This window comes from Prionailurus viverrinus, chromosome A3, assembly GCF_022837055.1.
Source record: "Prionailurus viverrinus isolate Anna chromosome A3, UM_Priviv_1.0, whole genome shotgun sequence".
Lineage (NCBI taxonomy): Eukaryota > Metazoa > Chordata > Mammalia > Carnivora > Felidae > Prionailurus > Prionailurus viverrinus.
Window position 1 is genome coordinate 60,069,388 of NC_062563.1, and position 16,834 is coordinate 60,086,221.

The window sequence follows — 16,834 nt, forward strand, 5'->3', positions numbered from 1 at the left end:
ATATTCTTCTGGTTTGTGTCAGGTGGTCCTCCAGAGTGGGGTCCAGGCTCTTGCTTTCAGCCTTCTGGTAGCCCTTGCCCTGCAGTGGGTAACAGGAGGGCAGTTGGGTGTCTGGTGGGGAAACGACACTGGTTGGTTTAGTCACTCGCCTCCACACTTTCACATCCTCTATCAGCACCTGCATACTTCAGTCGTGACCACACACACTCTTCCTGTTTATATAGAAAGTGCCATTCAGAAAGCTTTGCCAGTGAGACGGGAGCTCTACACACAGCCTCAGAAGAAAGAAGTCGAACGACTTATTTGGGAGGGAAAGAAAAGGAGCCTGTAAGTTGAGAGGTAAGATCAACCCAGAGAGCATCTGGGTCCTCTGGGCTGCCTTGGGTGGAGAAGAAGTAACTACTGCTTTGTATGTTCTCTTTTGAGGGATGCATCAGGGTAGTCTGGCCCTCCTCCTCAGGACTGGGCAGCCAGGAGCACCTCCATTGCACCCTATAGAGACAATGCAACCTTGGGTGAATGGCTGGACAGACTGTGGAGGCAGACTTGGAACATGATCAGAAAAGGTCACAGAATTCATGTGAGTGAATCATGTGAAGAATATACAGTCTTGATGTGGACATGCTGACACCATTTGTGATGATAGCTGGGCCTACGAGCCTTATGAACAGTATGTCTGAACTTCATTTAGGCCAAAAAAGAGCCTACGACATAGCCACAGCATAGACTCCCGTGAATGGTCACAGAGAATGATTTCCTAGAGGCCTGGTTACAGGAAGGAGGGAGTATGTATGGTTTACCCTAAGGCCGTCACTGTTTCTTAAGTAACTCAGAACACACGGCCTTCTCATCAACAGGGTCTGATAACACTATCTCGTATTCTTTAGACAGCACATTATATACTATGTACGCATGTATGCTTGGATGTACACATATCATGCATATATATTTATATATGGTACATTATATGTATATATACACCCATATATATACACACATAGACACACCTAGAATACAGAATAGCAATAGTGACAATATTTTTGCAGGCAGAGAACTAATGGTGTGACAAAGGATTTTTTTTCCTAATATGTGAATTCCTTGCTATTCAGGCTCTTACAAATGTAAAAATGAAACCATATTTAAATATGCAGTTCATAATCCCTTTTATTCAAAGGGTTGTAAATTCCATGAGGTAGAGACCGTTCGGGTATTCTGTGACCTGATATCGCAACAAAAATAGCTCAAGCCAACTGTTAACCAGTACCCACGGCAGCACCCACAGCAGCAAAGAAGTGGCGGTAAGCTCATTCTTTAGTCTTGAGTGTACACACTAATCAAGTAAAAAAAATTATGGTGTCTGCTTTTCTCAAAAGCATTTGCCCCTTAGTGTGAAGTGGGAAGAGTTCCCTCCTCTACCTAGGTCTGTCAAGGTTTCTCATCTCACTGCTGATGTGAAATTACTACAGTGAAAGTAACACAAACAATGTGCTGAGGTTTTTGTTCAACTGTGGTTCTCTTCCTCTGGGCATCACCTGCATTTAGTGTTTAGTCATTTTGGTTCATTTTGCATTTAGAAAATGGAAAAATATACATTGCTCATTCACTGGATTTCTGAGTTCCAATCTTAACTCTAACACTTGCTGTGACTTTGGGCAAGTCATTCATTATACCACTCTGCATCAGAGTCCTGACGCCTATAAAATGGGTACAATAGTCTCTACCTCTTAAGTAAGGTTTAGTGTAGCTAATAGATGTCAAGTGCTTAGGAGAGTGCCTGGCCCATTGAAAGGGCTCAATAAGTGTTAGTGACCATCATCATCATCATCATCATCATCCTCTTTTTCACAATTAAGCTGTCAGACTTGAAGGGAAATGGTAGAAAAGTGGGAAAGATTGAAGGTAGGATGTGGGGTAGGTAAATGAGCGTAGAAGGAGACACAGATGAGGCCAGAACAAGGACACCTGACACGCAAAGTGTAAACCCTGCAAAGGTGCAGTGAGTGGAAGGCTGGGAAAGGAGCTTGGGGCAGACTTCCCTAGGAGTCCCACTGGCAGGAGGAGCAAGGCTCCGGAGCTTGGCAGGTTTGATTACACAAGCTCTTATACCTCTTGTGTACCCACGTGCACAGCAACCTGGGAAGTAGATGTGTGTAACTGGCATCCGAAGAACAGTACATAGCATGCATTCAGTGTCTCTCACTTGTGCTCCCCTGTTACATGCCTTCTCATGTTATCGCATCAGATCCCTTGATGGTGCCTTTTTAGACCATAGCTGATAGCTGGCCTAAGGGTTCAAAGCTGGGCGGGATTGGGGAGAGTTGCGGTCTGACCATCTCCAGGCTGTGTTCCTAGTGCCAGTACTATACTCTACAGTACTAAGCGGTGTTGAAATGTGACTGATGAGGAAGCCAGGTCCTAGAGAATTAAGAAACAAGTTCAAAGTCATGCTGGGATTTAAAGGTATGGGGAGGAGCTGGATGCTGGTCTCTGATTTCTAGACCCTTTATTCTACATATCAGTTCAGAGGAAGGACTTATATCCTTGCATCCTGCCTCCTGAGGTTGAGAGCTCTGGGTCTCCTCCAGTAAATCACTTTCTCTTCCACGCTTCAGTTTCTTTACCTGTAGAGTGGGTATAATAACCTGTCCTACATATTCATAGGGTTTTAGAAGATTCCAGTGAGGGAGCATTTATAAAGTACTATTCTTTCTTATTCATGTAGGAGAAAAATGTTGAAAGCGACTTTCAGTACAGGCAGGTAAAAGAAAAGGGAAAGGAAAAGGATAAATGATGTTGGTTCTTAATGATGTGTTATTAGGTGGGATTTAGCTCATTCTTTGAAATAGCTATTTTGCACTTCCTGGCACCAGTGTTCCATAATCTGTTGAATCATTCCCCATATATGGGAAGTTAATTTATTGCCAACTTTTATAATATTACAAATCAAACTACAGCGACTGTTCTTCTATAAATCCTGTGCTACATTTTACCAGTTCTTTTATTTTTTGTGAATCTGATCAGCAAATGGTGTTCTCATTTTTGTTTTCATTGGCTTTTCTTTGATTATCAATGTGTTGATTCCCAATGTTTTAAAACATAACTGCAAGAAAATAAAAACATTATCCCTCATCCAAAAAACAGCCTAAATCCATGTTCCTTTTAAAGTGAAGTAGCACCATTTTTCTCGTGATTAAAATACAAGCAAGTATTTGTGTACATATGTGAGCCTACTGAGAAGCGCCTTGCCAAGATTCCTCTTTATACCTTTTATCGGTGCTAAAAATGGGGGGCTATCATGAATACAAGACAACTAGACTCCCGTGATAACTAATAAACATGACAATTTGATTTATTAATGGTCCTCTGCTGTAGTCTGTTGACAGATTTTTCTTTATGGAAAAATTACCATGGTTTAAATCTCTATCATATGGCACTTAATTCAATCGACAATATGTTACCAATTAGATCCTGCTTAAACTACCATCAGCCAGCAGACCACGGAACGTGTTAAGTAGGACAGCAATCAGGTAACTAGTAAAATGCTTTGTGGCAGCTTTCTCATCACCAAGGAGCAATGCTGAAACAGTGGAAAATGAAGAGACAAAGGGCAAATACAGCATTTCCTTTTCCCCATTCTGAAAAAAAGAAATTGTTTCACATTCTCCTAAAAGTGTACGAAGAGTTTGTGTTTGAGTTGAGAGTTGCAGGATATTCACGACCCCTGTTCTCTCCATCCTCTTGCCACCTTTGATGCTAAATTTGCAAGCTGAAAGACGATTCTACTCCAAAATCCTCTCTAATGTGATAATATAGAACTTCAACTCAGTCATGGTGTCCCATTTAGTCATGTTTTCTAAGAGTTCACCTTTCTCTCAAGCAACAGGGGTTGACTGTGGTAAGAAAATTCTTGTTAAGTGGGATGAGCTTCTTTTCTTATTTTTGTCTTGGAATCTGGCTGTTATGAGCCAGTGTGCTGTTACAAGAGAGAGAAACCAAATCAAGCTGTGTTAAACAAAAAGACAATCTTCTGGAACAATTTTGGGGGCTGACCAGACGTAAAGTAGAGCAGCAAGAGAGGGGCTCTGAAGGCCAGGCAGTAAGAACACCATCAGGAACCACAGTAATGAAAATGTGAACACAGCCTGGGCCATGTAATGTGGGGACCACTGTGACAGATGTGACCTCAAGTGTCCCCACTTTGGGGCCATTACTTATGTAAAATACAGAATCCCAGAAAGAAGGGAGAGTGTGGTGAGCTGCATCTAGGTCACGTACCTGCCCCTAGGGAAAGGTCAGGTCTGTCCATTTGACTTTAGGTCCTACCTCCCAAAGCTATGCACTAGGAAGCATCCTCAAAAGGAAGAATGGAGTGGTATAGGAAGGGGTGGACAGTTGGAAGGTGACAGCCAAAAATGCAAATGTCTGCCCCACGGTTACCACACTGCAGCCTCTGGGTGGAGGCTGATTAGTTATAAATGTAAGAGATCAGCCATTGGTGGTTTGTTTCTATAGATAAGTGTACAAAAGGAGGAATTAGGAGACTGAGGTCCCACTGCTTCCTATATTCTCATTCTGGTCACTTTGCATCTCCAGCTTTGCTTCCCTTCCACAGCATGAAACCAAGGGATTTTCGTAACGACCTGAGCAATAAATGGAACTTCCTTCTAAATCAAAGTAATAAGTACTGTTTCCTCAGCTCTTACCTACACCGAGAATTTTTTAGTCATTTCTGGAGTCCCCATAACAGCCCTACTATGTAGATATTCACATATAGAGAATAGAGGCTCTAGGGTTAAGTGACCTGCCCAAGCACACACGGTTAGATGTGAGCTTCAAACCCAGACTTCCCAGCTCTGAAACCTTCCACCTGAGCCAGCCTTAAGGCGACCCCGAGTCCAGGCTGAACAGCAGCAACACATGTGGTATTGTTTGAATGAAAAACCCCTTTTCCTCCAGGACACCACTGTGTGTGTGTGTGTGTGTGTGTGTGTGTGTGTGTGTGTGTGCGCGCGCGCGCACATGTGCACACGCACGCATGTGTGTGCTCTAGGCACACATAACCAAGAAAAATGCTGAGGAGAGAGGGGCTCAGAGGAAAAACATCCCATATGTTACAACTTTGCCTCAGCTGTCCCTGTTTCTAAATACCGTGACAATATTTTCTGAAGCAAAGATCAAAGGACATATGGTCTGACTCATGGGTTAACAAAGGGAAAAATATTTGAAATTGGAAATATCTGGGACAATTTGAAATGGGTAGCTACAGTCATTCTCAGAGCACCTGGAAATCATGGAGATCTTTGTGAAATACTTTGAAATATTGGCATATTAAATCCCATTCTCCAAACAAGGAATAATTTTATCAGCAGAAATTAGGACAGCCTTGTACATTGGCTATCTGATTCCATAGCTGTGAAACCTCATGCCCATGAAAATAACAAAGGTGTTGAAATCTGTTTGCATCACCTGTAAAATCATTAGAAATAATAAGAGAGTTCTTTATACAAAAATAGATTTCTTATAAAAAATAGTGAGTAAGAAAATATGAGAAAAAGGGATATAATTCACAAAAGCACCTACAATTTAAATACCTAGAAAAGAACTTAAGAGAAAACACATGAGACTATATGAAAAAAATCTACTTAGGTTTGTGAAACATAAATGGAAACACATAACGTGTGGAGACTAGATAAGCAGACTCAGTATTAACTCTCACCAAACTAATTTGTATGCAAAAATACATATATAAAATAAAGTTTTCAGTGCATTTGGGGAAGAAGGGGACTTTATAAAATTCCAATATAAAATTCTGATGAATTTTAGTTTAGAACAACGAGGATATTCTTGGGGGGGGGTGGAGAAGAAAAAGTGGTAGGGGGGCAGACTTGGTGCTTGCCTTGTGGGGTATGAAAGTTACAGTGGGGGCACCTGGGTGGCTCAGTCATTAAGCATCTGACTTTGGCTTGGGTCATGATCTCACGGTTTGTGAGTTTGAGTCCCACATCGGGTGAGCTTATGCCCTGCTTCGGGTGAGCCCCGCTTCGGGTAAGCCCTGCTTCCCTCTCCCTCTCTCTCCCTCCCTCCCTCTCATTCTCTCTCTGTGCCTCGTGACATTCTCTCTCTTTCCCTCTCTTTCTGCCCCTCACTTAATTGTGCCCTCTCTCTCAAAAGAAAAGAAAAGAAAAGAAAGAGAAAGAAAGAAAGAAAGAAAGAAAGAAAGAAAAAGAAAAAGAAAGAAAGAAATTTTCAGTGGTCATATGGTTCCAGATTGATCAGTGAGAGAGAGGAGAAAGTTCACACACACATACACTCACGCATATGCAAATTTAGTGTATGATAAATGTATTGAATCAATAATATCAAGAATGAGGACAGTAATATAAAGAATGGTCAGTCTTCATTTGGTTTGATTCTTTGGCAGATCTGACACCGTTATTCATTCTTTTCTTACCAAAGCAACTTCCCCCTCTGCCTCTAGAACATTACTCTCTTACTTCCTATCCCAGTGGTGGCTCCTTCGCCACCTCCTTTTGAGGTTCCTTCTCCAATTCTTCCAAGTATCTATATGGTGGAGTGCCCAGTGTCCAGTCCTCCAACTTCTCTGCTCTGTCTCCGTTCACTCCCTAGGGCATCTGGTCTGATATGACCATAGAAACACTAATGATGCCCAGACTTACTGCCCAGCCCTGACCTCTCTTCTGACTAGACACCTGGCTGTCTGACAACACTCAGCATCTCTACTTGAATGTATATTCAGCCTCATAATCTTAACGTGTCCAAAATAGAATTCCTGATTTCCCTGCCTCCAGCCCTGCTCCTCCTGCAGCTTCCTTTCGTGTCAATAAAAGCCTTCTCTATTCTTCCAGTGTTAGGCCAGCACCTCAAAGCCATCCTTCACGCCTTTCTTTCACAACACACATCTAATCCATCAGCAAATCCCATTTATGTGTCCTTTGAAATATATCCAGAATTGAATCACTTCTCACCACTCCAGCCTCTACTGTCTGGTTTCTTACCTGCTCTGCACACTGTTTCCTTTCTACACTCTCTCTTCTTCACTCTGTTCTTAGCACAGACCCAGAGGAATTCTTGTAAAACAAGTCAAATCATATGATTGCTCAAACCCCTTCAAGGGCCTCCTTCCTTGCTGTTGCAGTTTTCTATTGCTGGATGACCAACGATCCCAAAACATAGTGGCTTAAAACAACCTTTCAATTTTGCTCAGGATACTGTGGATCAGGAATTAAGGCATTTAGGTGGTGGCTGGACTGGAGGATCCCCTTCTGAGATGGCTTCTTCATCCACATGCCTTGTGCCTTGTGGCTCCTTGACCTGTCTATTTATGTGGCATCTCACCTTCCAGGGCTCTCTATGTGGCTTGGGCTTCTGGTGGTCTTGGGGTAGTTGTAGTTTTTCCATCGTGATGGTCCACTAAGAGGCAGTGGGGGCTACTATCAGGACAGTTACAGCACCTTTTCTTATTGGTCTAAGCAGTTACCAGGCCTGCCCAGATCCAAAGAGGTTGAGGTCAATGCCACATTGCAAACAAGCACATGGGATATATCTGTGGCCATCTTTGGGAAATGTAATCTGCTATGCTTATCCAGTCTCCAAATCCAAAGTACTTAGATAACCTATCAGGTTCTACATGATCTGACTCCTGCTACCCTTCTGACTTCTTCTGACACCCTTGTGATGTCTCCCCTAATTTGTGGCACTGCTTCAGTCAGAGTGGTCTCTTTGCCAATCTTTGAACACACCAAGCATAATCTGATCTCATGTTTCCTCTGCCTGGAATGCCCTTCCCTGGGTACATAGGTTGCTTCTCACTTCCTCCAGGTCTCTGCCCTAACATCACCATCAGAGAGAACTTCCTTGACCACTCTGTGTAAAATAGCCATTCCAGCCCCTCTCTGTCCACCACATTTAGCACCACCTAACATACTACATGTTTAGTTGCCCTTATCTGTCTCTCCCTATTGTAATGTAATGTATCCCCAGGACCTAGAAAAACACCTGCTCATCATAGGTTCTGGATAAAGATTTGTTGAATAAATGAATTATAGGATAATGAGCTTTCCAGTAAATGATGTTAAGACACTGTCTAACTGTTAGGGGTCATGGGGAATAGAGTAAAATTAGATGCATTCTAAACTAAAATAGGTTCTAGAAAGATTTTAACAGATTATAATAAAGCTTGAAAGTTACTAGAGAAAATTCAGATGAAGATTAAATAATCTTGGGGTGAGAAAAGTTTTTGCAAGTCTGATACTAAATAAATGAAATATAAATAAAAATAAGACTGTCAAAAACACCACACACACAAAAAAGATGAACAGCAAACTTGGAAAAATCCTTCAATATATAATGAGTGCATGCTATCCTTAATATATAAAAAAACTCTGTAAAATAAACTAATAAAAGAAATTGTGTGTGTGTGTATGCCTAATTATGCATTTGGGAAGAAAAATTCCACTAGCTGTGTGGTAGTGGGCAAGCTACTCAGTTGTGTAAAAGTGGATGCCGTGTGGCCTCAGTGAGCAAATATATGTACCTTTCTTAGAATAGTACCTGTCATGTGGTAGGTGCTGAATAACCATTGTCTTTTAATGTTATTATTATCTCCTAGTGCCATGCGTGACACATAGGTGGAACTTTTAGTGTTTATTAATTATTTCATTCCTTCATTCCCTGGGGCACACTGTCATGTGACTTCAGAGGCAGCACCCTGCTTTTTCCCCCCTTGACTCATAAATACAATGAAGAGAAGGTGAGGTAGAAGCTCTTTAATTCTTAAGAACTCTATTTTAAAAAGCAACCTCTCCCAAGAAAACTGCATTTATATCATATCAATAATACTGACCTGAAAATCATACTCATTCGAGTAGTTAAGGGCTAAGAAATTAGTCTGTTATGCACTCAACCAACACTTCCTCTGTTTGGTAAAAAATATATATATATATATAATATATATATATATAAAATAAAGTATGTCCATGGAGTCTGAGTGTCACAGGAATAGTGGGCTGTCCTGTTCTTAAAGATATTGGGTGTCTTGGGGAACTGAAATATTGAGTCCATCTTTGTTTTTCAAATGGCATATTTGCAGTTTGAAGTCAGAGAAACTCTGGGCTGAAAATGTTGCTGTGGAATTTCTGGCCATTAATTTTATGAGTCTGTTATTCAATCTTTATTGTTGCTTGGCCTGCAATTATATTTTTGTGCCTTAGGAGATGCTCAGCAATCCTTGTTTAGAAATAAAGAGTGAGTGTCTAACCTTCCTGACTGGCAAATGCCCTTCTGTTGACTCAATGGAGATCTTTGAGTATTGATGGTGCTTCAGTTGGGTTGTCCTGTGAGACAGCACATGCTCAAGGAAGCTGTGAGGCAGCCCAGAGTTCTCTTCATCCCAAACTGCATGAAATGGTTTTGCTCACAAACCTTCTAAAAGAACCCCAGAAAACTTTGTATTTCAAGGCTACTTGGAAGTCAATATTTGAAACTGCCCCTTAAAAAAAAAAGCCACGGGGCTTTTATTTTTGAGACAGTGAACATTCGATGCACTGTAGTAAGACTGGTATGGGCAATGACCTGCACAGGGGCACATTGCTGAGTGTGTGAATGAATAGGGATTAATATCCACCCTACACTCCATGCACCTGGAGGAAGAGATGATTTTTCTCAAATTCTCACAAAGCTACCAGCATCCCATCAAGCCCTGTGCCCATAGGGCTGCACCCTTCAGAATGCGTGTCTCATATGCGTGTACACAGGACAGGCCTGGGAGAAGAGAGTGTCCTGTGTGGTAGAAATCTGTGGGGTAGGGGAGTCAGGAATGGAGAGCTGGCATGAAGCCTTGCCCACAGAGCAGTCTTGGGCATATCAGTTTTAGAAAGGATGATATTTGCAAATAGAATCTAGTCATAGATTCCATTAGCCCTGAATGTATCATTCAGCTTCTAGAAACTTCTAGAAAGTTCTTTGTGTACCCTACCCAAGTTTGGAGACTTCTCTGTTAATCATTGTTTCACATGTCACATGCTCTTAACTAATAGGGAGCTACTGAAAGTGTGACATATGCAGTATGTCTCCCTTAGGACAAGGATTCCTGCCAGTGATATTTGGCCATGACCCACCTCCTTCTCATGGACAATGCAATTTGTATGAGGCAGAACCCTATAGAGGCCATTGTAAAGGCTTTGATGAGTGTTAGATCTCAACTCAAATTCTAGCTGTGCCTCCTAGTATAAACTAACATTAATGATCACTCATCCAGCACTTGCTATGTACCAGGCACGAGTAACTGTACAACTGTGGGTAAATTACTTTTCTCTCTGAGTCTCAGTTAACTCTTCAGTTCAATTAGGAATAATAATACATCCGGGTTGTTGTGAGGATTTAATGAGATTGTATGTAATGTATTCAGAGTACCTGCAACATACTAAGCACTCAGTAAAAAGTAGCTATTTTTTATTATTTAGACACTGGACCCGCATCAACTTTAACATGCCTATTATTTGAAGAAGAAGTAAATTAGACATGTTGGGAAGAGGGTTAATTTCTCAGATTGGTGGAGCATTCTGTGAATAACAATAGTAATTTTCTAAATGGCTCTGAGCAACTTGGAAAAGAGCGTGCATGTAGCACAGACCCTGTTGGTTTCCTGGAGAGTAAATTGCCCTTTGGAATGGCCTGACCATTACTTGCTCATAATGTAGACTGCTTTATATATATACTTAGTTATAGCACATTTGCCAGGAAAACTACTAGTCTGATGTTTTTGCCTAAATAGCCAGTCTTTTTTTTTTGCCTCAAATAAAGTGTCAAATAACTGTATATGATTTAGATTTTATGTTCAGCTGATTATTTACATCAGGAAGCATCAATCCAGAGTAATTGGCAAGTGGGTACACATTCAAATGATATGATGATATCCCTGCTACATTTTCCTGTGATTCTGGGGAGAAAATCATTAGGGATTCTTGTTTCAGAATCTCATCAAAATAGATCCTTTGGTTTAGTTAAGTGGTTGCTGCTGTGAAGTTTGCCAATGGTAGGAATGTAGCTGAAATCAGGGAGATTCTGACCCATTAGCTACGGGCCTATATTCTGCCCAGCTGCTCTCCTGGTGCCTCAGTCCATACATTCCTCACTGGACTTAGCGGATGAGCAGCTTGGACAAAGGCGACAGATGGACTGAAGGTGCCTGACCATTGATCCTGACCTCTGACCAATCCCCTCTCTCTGTACTCTAGAAATGTGTCTATGGGAAGGATAAACAAATTAAATATCTCAATGTTGAACCTTACAGGTCATCTATTCTAGCCATACTCCCCTTTTCCAACACATTTTGATAAGTAGTCATCAATTTAGTTTAACTACCTCTGGCAGCAACAAAAGCCTCACAGCCCCTTGATAGGGCCATTTCTTTTCCAGAGAGTTCCAATTACTTGAAAGTCCTTCATTTCAAAGCGAAATCAGCCTCTTTGTAATTTTGACTCTTGTTTCCCATTTTGCCTTTCTGGTGTCACAGTGAATATAAGAATATGAGATTGACTTAGACAAACAGATCATAAATTTTCTGTATTCCAGGCATCCTCTGAGCCAAATAACAATAACCAACATTTATTAATCTCCAGTGGCATGGGTTGGAAGAAGCAGGATCTGGAAAACTCGTTGCTTGAACTCTGAAATTAACCTTTCTTGAGTGGGTCACTCTGGTCATCCTTAACTGACCACAAAAAAACATCAGAAGCCTCTTGAGAGTTTTTCCTACGAGAATAGGCATGGAAGGGAGGGGGAGAGAGAGAGAGAGAGTGCAACTAGGGGTGGTACTGTTCATACTTGTTACAAAGGAGCTGACAGCTGAGAAGGGGACTAGCAAGAGAGGGTCAAAGATCTACCTGCTCTATGACTGTTTTCCGACTAATGTTGACTCTTGCATCAGATGTACACCATCTCAAGAGTTCTCCATGCCTCTAGGTAACTCATCAGCATCTATTTTGGGAGCAGGAACTTCCTAGGGGTTGCTCTTCTCAGGTTGTGTTTACTCAGACATTCAGAGTTCTTGTGTGGCAGGGGTGGGTGCAATGGCTGAAGCTCAGGGGTCAGGCAAAGTAGAGCCTGGGGCCACCTGGGGTCCAGGAATCAGCACAAGAAGTGCCTGAAAGGAATCAAAAGGCCTCCAGTCTGGTTCTGGCTCTACCACCCAGCAGCTGTATGACCCTGGGCAGATATCCTCAACCTTTTTGAACCTGGTGTCCCTTACCAGCTGTTAAAGGGGAATAACCACCACCACCATTCCACCTACACCATAGTGATGATGTGAGAATTAGATGAGACAATGGAAGTAAGTGACAATGAGCTCCTAGCTGAGATGACTGAGGGATCAGGGCTGAACATTCTGATTGAAATGTGAGAAATGCGGGTCAGTAATCCTGGATTTTCTAAATAATGAGTCATGGGCACTAAACACCTGGCTGCATAATTTTACTTTTTCTCTGTCTGGATGAACTGTGATTGCAGAATTACCTCCTAGAGAGGACGGGATAATGCACCACCGTGCCACCACCCAAGATTACAGACAGTATTCCTAGAACCTCACAAAGCAGCTGGCAGCTCATTGAAGCAAATTTATATGCATCAGCACTGTTTTCATCTTATACTTTAAACAACTTTAATTAATGACACCCTCCTTTCCCAGTGTGTCAACACAACTCCACCTTTTCATTTTGAAAGAACTTAAATAAATATAGAAATAAAATATTCAATTATTGGAACCAGAAATGAGAAAATATAATTGATTTGAGAGGTTTTTGCTACAGAAATTCCCCAGGGGCACTGACTACATTTTATTAAAAAAATATCACACACTTATATTTCTACATTTCTTATGTAATAATTTTTAGTTTCTCATGGGGAAAATAGTATTATTGAAGGAAAAATAATTATGACAAGTGTTAAAGATTAGTGAGCCAGATTCCCCTGGTGTGCAACCAACATCCTGGGAGTAAGTTAAGTGCCTTAGGAAGTGACATGAACTCTTGTCATTGAGTAAATTACTGCTTCGATGCACTAACAAGGACCCTAGTGGATTGGAAGAGTTCATTCAGCTTCCCAGCGCACCCAGCCTAATCCCTGCGCAGCATTTGTGCTCTGAGAGAATCTGGATCTGTGTTCATCCACATCTATTTCTGTCTTCTAAGAATAGGCACTTCTTCAGGGTAGAGCCTGTATCTTTACAATTATCATTGGCATCTGGCCCGGCCCCATGCTCCTGAGAGCCCAGTAAACACTCGTCTGGCTTCTTGAATAGGATGTGCTTTGCCACTGATCAATGCCTAAATTGCCCTGATAATGTTTCTCTGCCTTCCTGCTAAAACAGTATCACAACTTCCTGACAAGCACCAAAACCTTGATGATAAAATTCAGCTCTTCCCCGCCCCCACAAGCATTCTCTGCACATCTTGTTCAACTTACGCAACAGATACATAAAGTATGCAATAAGTTGACCATATTCTACTCAGTCATCTAATACGTATTATTTCCTTCTTCTTTGAGAGTTCAGAATTATTAGATACTGAAAATCAAATCCAGAAGCCTAGACCATTCCTGATAGGCCAAGAACAGAGTTATATGCAAGCTATGGTCCCAAGTGTAAGCACAGAGCTAGGAAAACCTAGCCTCACTGGTGATAATGAAATAAAAAGAAGTCATAGGTCTCACTTCATGTTTCTTGAGCAATTCATCAGCATCCCCATATGGCCTGCAAAACCGTTAGAAGTGGCCTGTGCCTACTTCCACAGGCTCACACAGAGCACTCTGTGCAGCTCACCCCTACATCGCACTCTGCCCCAGCCACCTGGATCTTCTCTCCACCTGAAGTCTTCACATGTGTTCCTCAGTCTGGAACTCTCTTTCCTCACCTGGCTGATTCCTTTCCTCGCCTGGCTGGTTCTCATCTTACCTGTCACTTCCTCAAGGAGACCATCCGCATTCATGGCAAGCTGTATTTTCCTGTGTACTTTCACTATTGTAATTGTTTTCATCAAAATAATACCTTTATCTGGTAACCATTCAATGTTGGGAAGAGACAGCCCCTGGCCCTTCTCCTCCGCACTCCCAGTACTGTTTCCCAGAAGTCACCTTCTTTTCATTCACCATTTATCAGCAGGTGTGCCATTCTAGGCACAAGGGATACAATGTCAGACAGATGAGACAGACAAGGTTACTGTTCTAAGAGATTGTTTCCATTTTCATTTCTTCTGTTCTTTCCTCCATACAGACAATATACCTATAACTCTATTTTTAAAAGTGTATCAATACAGGATATTATTTACAGACTCTTCAATATGAAAGTTGATAATTTAGCTCAGTCCTACCACCCTTCCCCCACAACCCAATCCTAGACATTCCCAGTGTCTGACATTTATATTGTCATCTTTTGGTATATTTGTTATCTATTGTTCTTCCTGTGTTCATATTTATAATTTCTAGTATTATATTACATCTATATTTCTCATTTCATTAACTTTTTATAATATTGTATCTCTTTATAATATTGTATTCTCTTTTATAATATTGTATATCTCTTTTATAATATTTATCTCTTTATAATATTTTATTCTCACTTTAAAAGATAAAATTATTGATGCCCCCATCATTTTATCTACCTTCCAAGTCTCATTTTGTCAGATAAACATATACCTTACATTTTGTCCTAAAGTTGCAACCATGTCTCCATGATTCATCCATAGATTGATCAAGTCATGTGTTATAAGTATATTCTTTTTAATAAGTCTAATTAACTAAGGAGTTAATAAGTCATAACTCCTGGGCCAATTGGGAGAGCATCAAGGTTCAATGGAATTTCTCTCATTGTTTTTATCCTCCAATATTGACGTGTTTTAGTTTGCTTCATATTTGAATTATGGTTTTACTAAACATTCAGATTTATTATACACTCCTTACCCTACCAATGATCCCTCAAGTTTCCAGTGGGTGCTGTTGGAGTTCTTTTTGCACTATGTGTCTGTGTGATTAGTTTTCCCCAACCCTGTCTTTTCTGTCAAGTCCTCCTTTTCTCCTGGAAACCTCCATCCCCTATCTCCCCTCCATCCTTCTATTCCAATCTGTACTGGTTGCCCTCTGCATCTGTGATTCAATTGTCATGTTGCAAAATTTTCCCACTGCTATCAGGAGTTTGGATTGGCACTACAGATTCCTGGACCACACAAACGTCTTCTTGTTCTACTTTTGTTCCTCTGGGTATATCTTCAAATGCCTTTAAAGGAAAGGATGTATGGCAGATAAACTTTCTGAGATCTTTTTGTCTGAAAACATTATTCTGCTCTCATATGTGATTGACATCTGGCTGGGTATAGAAGCCTTTAGAAGTTTCTTTTTATCCTTGGTACTCTGAACATCAAAGATGTTACTAGGTATGGCTCTCTTTTCTTTAATTGTTGTGGGCATTCAGAAGCTCTTTTAATTCTGAAGGATTTTGTCCTTCAGCTTTGGAAATTTTTTCTTCAAGTATTTTTTGATACTTTTTTTCATCTCCAACACCACATGTGAGACCTCCTAGATGGATTTTCTGGTTTCTAGACTGATCTTCCCTCTCATAGTTTTCAATTCTTTCTCTTTCTCCCTATATTCTAAGAGAATAGAAACTTTGGGTTTATTTTCTAGGCTTTCTGTAATTAATTTTTTTTTCTCAACCAGTATTATTTTTTTTAATCTGCAAGCACTCTCTTTAATTCTCCAATTTTTTTCCTTAGCATTTTGTCCCAATTTTAAGGATATTATATTTTCTCCAGAATGCCCCCCACCAAATTAATTAGAGTACTTTTTGTGTTGTCTTCTGTTCCCTAATTGTCTTTTTTTCCTCCTTTCTGGGTCAGTTTTTTTTTTTATTGTTGTTGTTATGTGTGTGTGTGTGGTTTGTTTTTGTTCTTGTCTCTATCTTTCTTTTTCATGCTGCAGTTCTCCTTGTATGTCTGGTAATCCTTAATTTTGCATTTCCATTTAAGGGAATAGGATGAAATGACTTGTGTACTTCAAGTGTTTATTGTTTGTAGGTCTGTTTTCTGGCTGACTCTCTCTTCTTTAGAACTGTGAGTAGAGTGGAGTAGGGTGCTTTAGGGTAGGAGAATGGTGAGAAATAATCATCCTGAAGACTTCTAAATGCTAAAATGAGGAAGGCTTTAGTCTAGTACTCTGAATATTAATGCCATTTTACACAGAGGAAGCTGAAGCTCAGAGACCTGCCTGTGCCTAAATAGCTCATAAGTGATAAAGCCAAAATTTGAACTGCAGTTTGCCTGATGAACACATATAGTCTCATTTGACAAAACCAAACAAATTTCTGTGTAAATTGAAAATTAGTGTTAAATGAATAATTAGTTCTGTCTTTGGTGTGAATATCTGCTTTCATGTGCTATCTAGTTCAAGCTTCTGCCTTGATGGTCATATCTACAGTGGCACACCAGGGACTCTGCACCTTTCCACTCATATAACAACCATCTTTTTCTCTTAAACAATTAATCTACTCTCTGCTATTAAAGAAAATGAGATAATTAAATTTCACTCGCACTCAGAAGGCATCTAAGCAGAATTAACAGTTTCAGAGGAACTATGTGCTATGGAACTGGAGGGAATAATTTATTTCTGAATTGGGCAGGTCCTGAGATGGTAGAAATTTCCTTAATTATTTTTAGTAGATGTTAACAAAGCCACATTCTTTCTAATTCTAAGGTTCATGTCTACTTCACTCTTTTTAAATCCCTTTTATGAAAAAACTGTTGACAACAGATAATGATTGTGTTATTAGAAA

The 16,834-nt window shown here is 40.6% G+C and overlaps 1 protein-coding gene across 2 annotated transcripts in view; it reads left to right on the forward strand.

Annotated features, from left to right (window-relative positions):
- Window positions 1–255: 255 nt before the first annotated feature.
- Window positions 256–16,834, forward strand: part of AFF3 (ALF transcription elongation factor 3) — a 572,861-nt gene continuing 556,282 nt past the window's right edge. Inside the window, exon 1 of one of the 2 annotated variants that reach the window (XM_047854476.1) lies at window positions 256–339. The gene's annotated coding sequence lies outside the window, so the exon portion shown is untranslated. The remainder of the gene's footprint in view (window positions 340–16,834) is intronic. The other variant, XM_047854481.1, reaches the window with a different exon arrangement.